The 7293-nt window shown below is 42.3% G+C and overlaps 1 pseudogene; it reads left to right on the top strand.

Annotated features, from left to right (window-relative positions):
• Positions 1 to 390: 390 nt before the first annotated feature.
• Positions 391 to 740, top strand: LOC114629249 (annotated as a pseudogene).
• The last annotated feature ends 6553 nt before the right edge of the window (positions 741 to 7293 follow it).

The following is a 7293-nucleotide window of genomic DNA, read 5'->3' as shown; positions in this document are numbered from 1 at the left end:
ACTTTGTAAAAGACAACAGGGAATCTAAAACTCAAAAAATGCACATTCATGTATGCACACGTACTCACATAAACAACCACCCACACATACTCACACATCTACACCCCCCACAAACATATCTAAAAGGAACATGCTATAACAATTTTATATGAAAGTGTATTCTAAAAAATATAGTCTAGATTGTCAAAATGTTTCTTTGAAAACTGGAAGTCATGACTTTGTTGACCTAAAACTTAAAATTTAAGTTGTCTACATTGGCCTACAGTCATGAGGTAGAAGAACAGGATTGTTTAGAGTTTCAGGCCAGTCTGTGCTCCTAGTAAGTGGCTTGGGTCACATCGTGCTTTGCACCATCTTCCTCCAGTTCTTGCTCACAGTCTCTCTGCCACCATGCCTACGTTCATCATGAACTCCAATGTTCCCTGCGCCTCAGTTTCAGAGGCTTTTCTCTCGGAGCTCACCCAGCAGCTGGTGCAAGCCACCAGCAAGTCAGCACAGTACATCACAGTGCACGTGATCCTAGACCAGCCCATGACTTTTAACAGCATGAACGACCCTTGTGCCTTCTGAAGCCTGCACAGCATAAGCAAGACCGGTGGTGACCAGAACCGCAACTACATCAAGCTGCTGTGCAGCCTGCTGTCTGATAGCCTACTCATCAGCCTGGACTGGCTCTCTACACCGACTATAAAGACATGAAAGCAGCCAACGTGGGCTGGAACAGTTACACCTTTGCTTGAGTCCTAGCCTCACCTACCTGCATCGCTGTTCTTCGAGCCTTGCGGCAGGCAGTGTTCTGTATTCATCCACCTGTAGCAATGCCCACCTTCCAGTCAGGAGACATAAATGGTTTAAGAGAATATATAAGCAGGAGGAGGGGTGAGGGGATAGGGGGTTCCTGGGTGGGGGAGGATGGGGTAAGGGGATAACATATGAAATGTAAAAAATAAATCCAATAAAAAAATGAACAAAAAAAGAGAATATATATTCTCTCTCTCTCTCTCTCTCTATATATTTTTTTTTTTTTCATAGAGTGAGGCCTATGTTTAAAAACACAAATGGAAAGAGTTAAATCTGGAGGTATAAGCTATAATAGTGTCTGTTAATGATTGACACTATGTTGTAGGAATGAGTGTTGTAGGAATGAGATTTCCCAGGCCGCCATGATGGATCAGCAGAGACTTACTATCAAGTATGATGACCTGAGATGGATCCATAAGACCTGTATGGTAGAAGGAGAAAACTGACTCTTGTATATTGTCCTCTGACTGCACATGACCTCTGTGGAACACATGCACACCAGGAATACACACACACACACACACAGTGCAAAAATAAAAGTATACAATAATATTTTAATATTTCAGAAATTAAAGTGGAAACATGTGAGATATATTCACAACATTTTTTTACAATTAAAAAATCATGCTTCTAGAACTCTGTGAATACATATATTACATATCTTTATGTAGTTCAGTGATGACATTATGATGAGTTTAATTTTTGTGCCTGTCTTTGCCATTTTTTTCCTGTGATGAATATGCATTTATTGGGTAATTAAAATGTCATTTACCATGGGAAAAAATCCAATAGATTTATGTTTACTGACACTAACTTCTGTTTGCCATTTGGAATTTTAAGTGACAAAGCACATTAGAATGGTTAGTATTATTCTGTTTTTAGAAAAAAAATTGGTCATGTTTATGACTCTTTTCCCAGTATGTATTTATATGAACCTCATGTGTGTCTATTGTCAGTAAAGTCCATAGAAGAACAACTGACACCCTGAAACTGAAGTTATAGCTATTAATGATCCACCATTTGGGTGCTTAGAACTAAACTGAGGTCCTCTCTAAGAGCAGTAAGTGCTCTTACTTACTGATCAATCACTCCATCCCCACATGGCATTATTACACACACACACACACACAGACACACACACACACACACACACACACAAACTAATGTATTCTCTTTTGAAGATGGAGTTGTGTGTAGCTTATTATTTTATGCTTCTGCTCTATAATTAATAAAAGTAACATTACTAAAATTTAAGTTTAAGTATGATCAACAGTGTACAAGTTCAACTAAGTCACTGGAATGTGTATTTCTATTGAAGTGGAAAACAGTTTTGTAATTAATGTGTCTGTTAAGAACTGCACCTATTACATTGGCATAATTTCTATTTATTTAATAAACATTTTCCAGTTTATGAATGTATCCTGATTCTTCAGGCAATGCTATTACTATTATTTCTAGGGTCTCATCAATGCACAAACTTTAGCTACACATCTGATGTAAAAAAAAAAAATCTTAGTTTGGTAACTTGTAAAAAGTTCAATGAATTCTTTCCTATTTTTTTTTCCTCTTTGGTTTATAAAATGACATCACTTTCTTGATGCTTGCCTTGACCATTTGTGGGAAAATACCAAAACTTTTCTCTTCTTATTCTTTTTTTCTTGCTTTATCTTTCATTAAATTAATTTATAATTAGCATTTAGGGCTATTCTAGTCTTATGACTTACATTTACTAATTATGATACATATGTTCACTGGTTATAATACACTCATTTAGTTTTCTGATTCTTCTAAGATTGGAAAATTTGGGCATGCTTCTCGGGTTTTGAAAAGTGTCAGGATTTATATTGGGGAAATGTTGTAGTAATTGTTTAAAATGGCCGCCGGTCAAGCCGACTATCTAAGCTGCATCAGCTCTGCCTAGCTCAGCCACCATGTTTCTTGGCTGGAGGCCACATGCGTGCCACAGCTAGAACTGGCTGGGCGGAAACACCAGCCCTGCCACCCACAAGATGCCAGCATGGGAGATGGCTCTGCCAATCTTCCACACTGTCTCCGCAAGGCTGGACATTGCCCAGACCATCCCACCATCCACACGGGCCCAGTAGGAAAATGAGACTCTAATGCTTAAATTACCCAAAGCTTACATATTTGGTAATTATCAGTAACGAGATGCCCATACAATCAGAAGTATAACCCAATATCCAACCTAAATATACCAACTACCTTTGACTGCTACAGACACATGGACATCTGCCTCCATCGCTCCTACGTCTCTCATTCTCCTCTCCTCTCTCCTAGCTCCTCCTCTTCCTTCTCCTCTTCCTCTTCCTACTTCTCCTCTTCTTCTCCTTACTCTCCCACCTTAGCTCCTCCTACAGGGAAAATATATTGTGGTCAAAGTCAAAATTATATACAAGCAATACTTATATAAGAAATGTTTCCTGCATTGTTTCTCAGTATTATGCATACATAGAGCACAAATTATTCCAAAATATCTGTTCTTCTGAGTCCTTCCACTCAGATGATGAAAATTGTTGGGAGCCGACTCTTAGCCGAAAGTGGCTATCATCTTTACAGCCATCTCGAGCCATATACCCTGACAAGAGACTTGTTTCAACAGCCTGCAATAGCTGAGCGCACTCTGATAAACATCTTGTTACACTGTTTAGTGCCCCCAGCTGCCAGGTGCTCCTGGTATCCATGGCTACAAGGCACGTGACGTAGTGGCTTCAGTTGAGATTGTCCACGAGGGCAAGTCACGTGGTAAAGGGTATAAATACCCAGGATTTCCCTTCTATAGGGGAGTAGGGGAGTAGAAAGTAGGAGGTAGAAAGTAGGAGGTAGTAGGAAGAAGTAGAGGAGTACAGGAGACTGAAGGAGTGAGAATATAGTAAGAAGACAGGAGAATAAAGAAGACTTGAAGAGACTCCACCGGACTCTGGCTTGTATCTATCTTTTGCGTCTCTCGCCCCTTTTTTCCCCTTCCTCCGTCCCCACGTTCTCTCTTGCTAGACCCTGACCTGCCGACCGGAGCAGCAGAACCGGCCGGCCTTTACAAAGTAGCAGAACCTGACGGCCGTTACAAAAGAAACGGCAGTTACAAAGTGGTGCCCAGACGTGCGGCAGCAAGAACCAGAGACCCAGTGAGGGACGTTACTGGAAGGAGGATTGACTGAAAATTCAGAGGTGAAACAGAGGTGATTGCCACAGAAAACTGCCGTGTGGAGACCAGTAAGTCATAGTAATAATGGGGCAAGAAATAAGTCAGCCTGAACTCAACTCTCTGTTTTTGTTCTGTTGCTTGCTGTTTACGTGTATCAATTGTCTGCTTTTGTTTCGCTGTTTAAATGTTGCTTTTCATGTCCAAAAGAAAAAGAAACACATAGAATCCAAAATAGGACCAAAGGTTGAAGTAATCAATTTGTCAGACCCAGATTGTGCTGACCTAGAGGAAGAGGCAGCCAAATATTTTGATCCTGAATGGCCTTCTTCCCGAAGGCCCCCTCCCTGTGCTCCTCCACCTCCAGATGCTCCTGCTATGGAGATGGTGGTTGAAGATCACAGAAAGGAGTTGCAGGACAAAATTTCTTTTCTTAAACAACAAATTTCTCTCCTTAAACAACAAATAGAGTTAGAGGAAGAGTATCAGGACTTAATTAGTCAGATACAAAAACTAAAGACAGGGAAGAGGTCTCGAGCGGGCAAGGAAAATTCCTCAGGTCCTCGAGTTCCTCAACCTGGAGTCCAAAGGCAGCCCCTGTCCTCTGGTTTCAGTTCAGCCACAGATCAGCCAGAGGAGAGAGAGGCTGAGGTTTTCCCTGTATCAGAGACTAGAGATGCTCAAGGAGTTGCGTGGAGACATCACACAGGGTTTAACTTTCAAATTATTAAAGAATTAAAAAATTCAGTGTCACAATATGGTGCCACTGCTCCCTTTACTCTTGCAATCTTAGAATCTGTTGCAGAGGAGTGGCTGACTCCTGGTGATTGGGATACTCTAGTGAGAGCAGTTCTTAGTGGTGGTGACCATCTTATTTGGAAATCAGAGTATCATGAGAATTGTAAAGAGACAGCTAGGAGAAACATTCAGGCAGGTAATGGTTGGTCCTTTGATGCCTTAGTAGGAGAAGGGCAATTTGCTTCTAGTGATAACCAGATGCAATATGACCCAGGCTTATTCGCTCAAATTCAAAATGCGGCCATGAAGGCTTGGCGCAAACTCCCAGTAAAGGGAGACCCTGGTGCATCTTTGACCTCAGTCAGACAAGGGCCTGATGAACGATTTTCTGATTTTGTTCATCGATTAATGACAACAGCAGGGAGGATTTTTGGTAATGCAGAGGCAGGTATAGATTATGTGAAACAACTTGCATATGAAAATGCCAATTTTGCCTGCCAAGCAGCCATTAGACCCTACAGGAAAAAGACAGACCTTACTGGGTATATCAGACTCTGTTCTGATATAGGGCCCTCCTACCAACAGGGCTTAGCTATGGCAGCCGCCATGCAAGGACAATCAGTAAGAGACTTTTTGGCAAGTAGAGACAAAAAGGCCTGTTTTAAATGTGGCAAGCCTGGACACTTTTCAAAATATTGCAAAGCAGAAAATGAGTTAACCCAGAGACAGCCCAGAAAACAGCCTGGGCTATGCCCACGTTGCAAACGTGGAAGGCATTGGGCTAGTGAATGTAGGTCCAAGACAGATGCACAAGGAAACACCCTTTCCTATAATCAGGGAAACGGGAACAGGGGCCAGCCCCAGGCCCCGAACCAATACAAGCCAAAGCAGGCTTATGGGGCAGTCAGTTTCATACCGACAAACAACAACCCCTTTCAGAACTTAGTCAAGCAACACCAGGAAGTGCAGGACTGGACCTCAGTTCTGCCACCCACACAGTATTAACCCCAGAAATGGGACCTCAGGCCTTACCCACTGGAGTGTTTGGACCACTCTATCCAAATGTGTTTGGCCTGATAGTGGGAAGAAGCAGTGCTACTATGGAGGGACTACAAATTTTTCCTGGAGTTATAGACAATGATTATCAAGGTGAGATTAAGGTAATGGCCAAGGCAATACAGAATATAGTCACCATTTCTACAGGAAGGAGGATAGCTCAACTATTGTTACTTCCATTGATTCCTACTAATCACAAATCTTTAGATTCTGAAGGAAAATCTGCTGCAGAGATTCTGGCATCCTAATACCAAAAAGAATTTTGCAACAGTCCTCTGGAAAGACCCATTAACTGGAACCTGGAATGGGCCAGATCCAGTGCTTATCTGGGGAAGAGGTTCTGTCTGCATATATTCCCAAACGGCAGATGCCGCACGATGGCTGCCAGAGAGACTGATCAAACAAATAGACAATAATAACAAATCCAGGGAGGAGAAACCCCCTGAGAAGCGTATTTTTCCTTTACAGGAAACATGAAGATGCTTCACTGGAACGAATCAACCAGTATACCTGACTTGGGAAGTTCTCAGTGCGGAAGAAGACATCACCACCCGCACCTCCAGGGTGGCTCTTCTCAGTGCGGAAGAAGACATCACCACCCACGCCTCCAGGGTGGCTCTATTAGATTCTTGGTTCCCTGATTTATGATTTAGTGGTACATTGTTTAAACCCTAGAGAAAACCCATTACCATAGTTACTATAGTTGTGTTTTAGGTTTGAGATTGATTGGGACAGAAATAGAGATTTTCTTACTTGTTTTGTTAAGATCAAAGCTATGATCAGTTCTGTACTTATATAGATTAGATTTATAAAATAGTGTTATAGAATAGAAGAGGCTTATACTTTTTACTCCTCCAACAGAAGAAGTTATGTACTACCCTTAAAAAGAGTGTTGCATTTGCGCTAACCATTCAGGCATTGCTAAGTCTCTTGTCTCTCGGGTTCATGCTGCTCAACAAACTGATGGCTTTTGTACTACAACAGATAGACGTTACACAAATGAATCCCATACAGGTCCATTATTACAGGCTGGAAGTAGGGGACTAAAACCTCTGTCATCAAGACTGACGAGGATTAACCCTTAACTTACGCGCTAAGCCGGATAGTCAATGACGGGTAAGAGAACACCTCAAGACCCTTGCCCCTAACTGGGAGGCCTCACCATCCTAAGACAGGAGCTCAACCAATGACTGTTGAGTATCCAGAGACGGGAAAGGGAGGCTGGGGTCCTTTGTTCCAACCTAAGGCAGGCACGGTTTCCGTAAGTTTTCCCAGCCTTCCCTTTTGAAAACAAATTTAAAAAGGGGGACCTGTTGGGAGCCGACTCTTAGCCGAAAGTGGCTATCATCTTTACAGCCATCTCGAGCCATATACCCTGACAAGAGACTTGTTTCAACAGCCTGCAATAGCTGAGCGCACTCTGATAAACATCTTGTTACACTGTTTAGTGCCCCCAGCTGCCAGGTGCTCCTGGTATCCATGGCTACAAGGCACGTGACGTAGTGGCTTCAGTTGAGATTGTCCACGAGGGCAAGTCA

The sequence above is a fragment of the Grammomys surdaster genome, unplaced genomic scaffold (assembly GCF_004785775.1).
Source record: "Grammomys surdaster isolate TR1022 unplaced genomic scaffold, NIH_TR_1.0 279, whole genome shotgun sequence".
NCBI classification, from domain to species: Eukaryota; Metazoa; Chordata; class Mammalia; order Rodentia; family Muridae; genus Grammomys; species Grammomys surdaster.
Note: the sequence above shows the minus strand (reverse complement) of the source record. Positions and strands in the feature narration are given on the sequence as shown.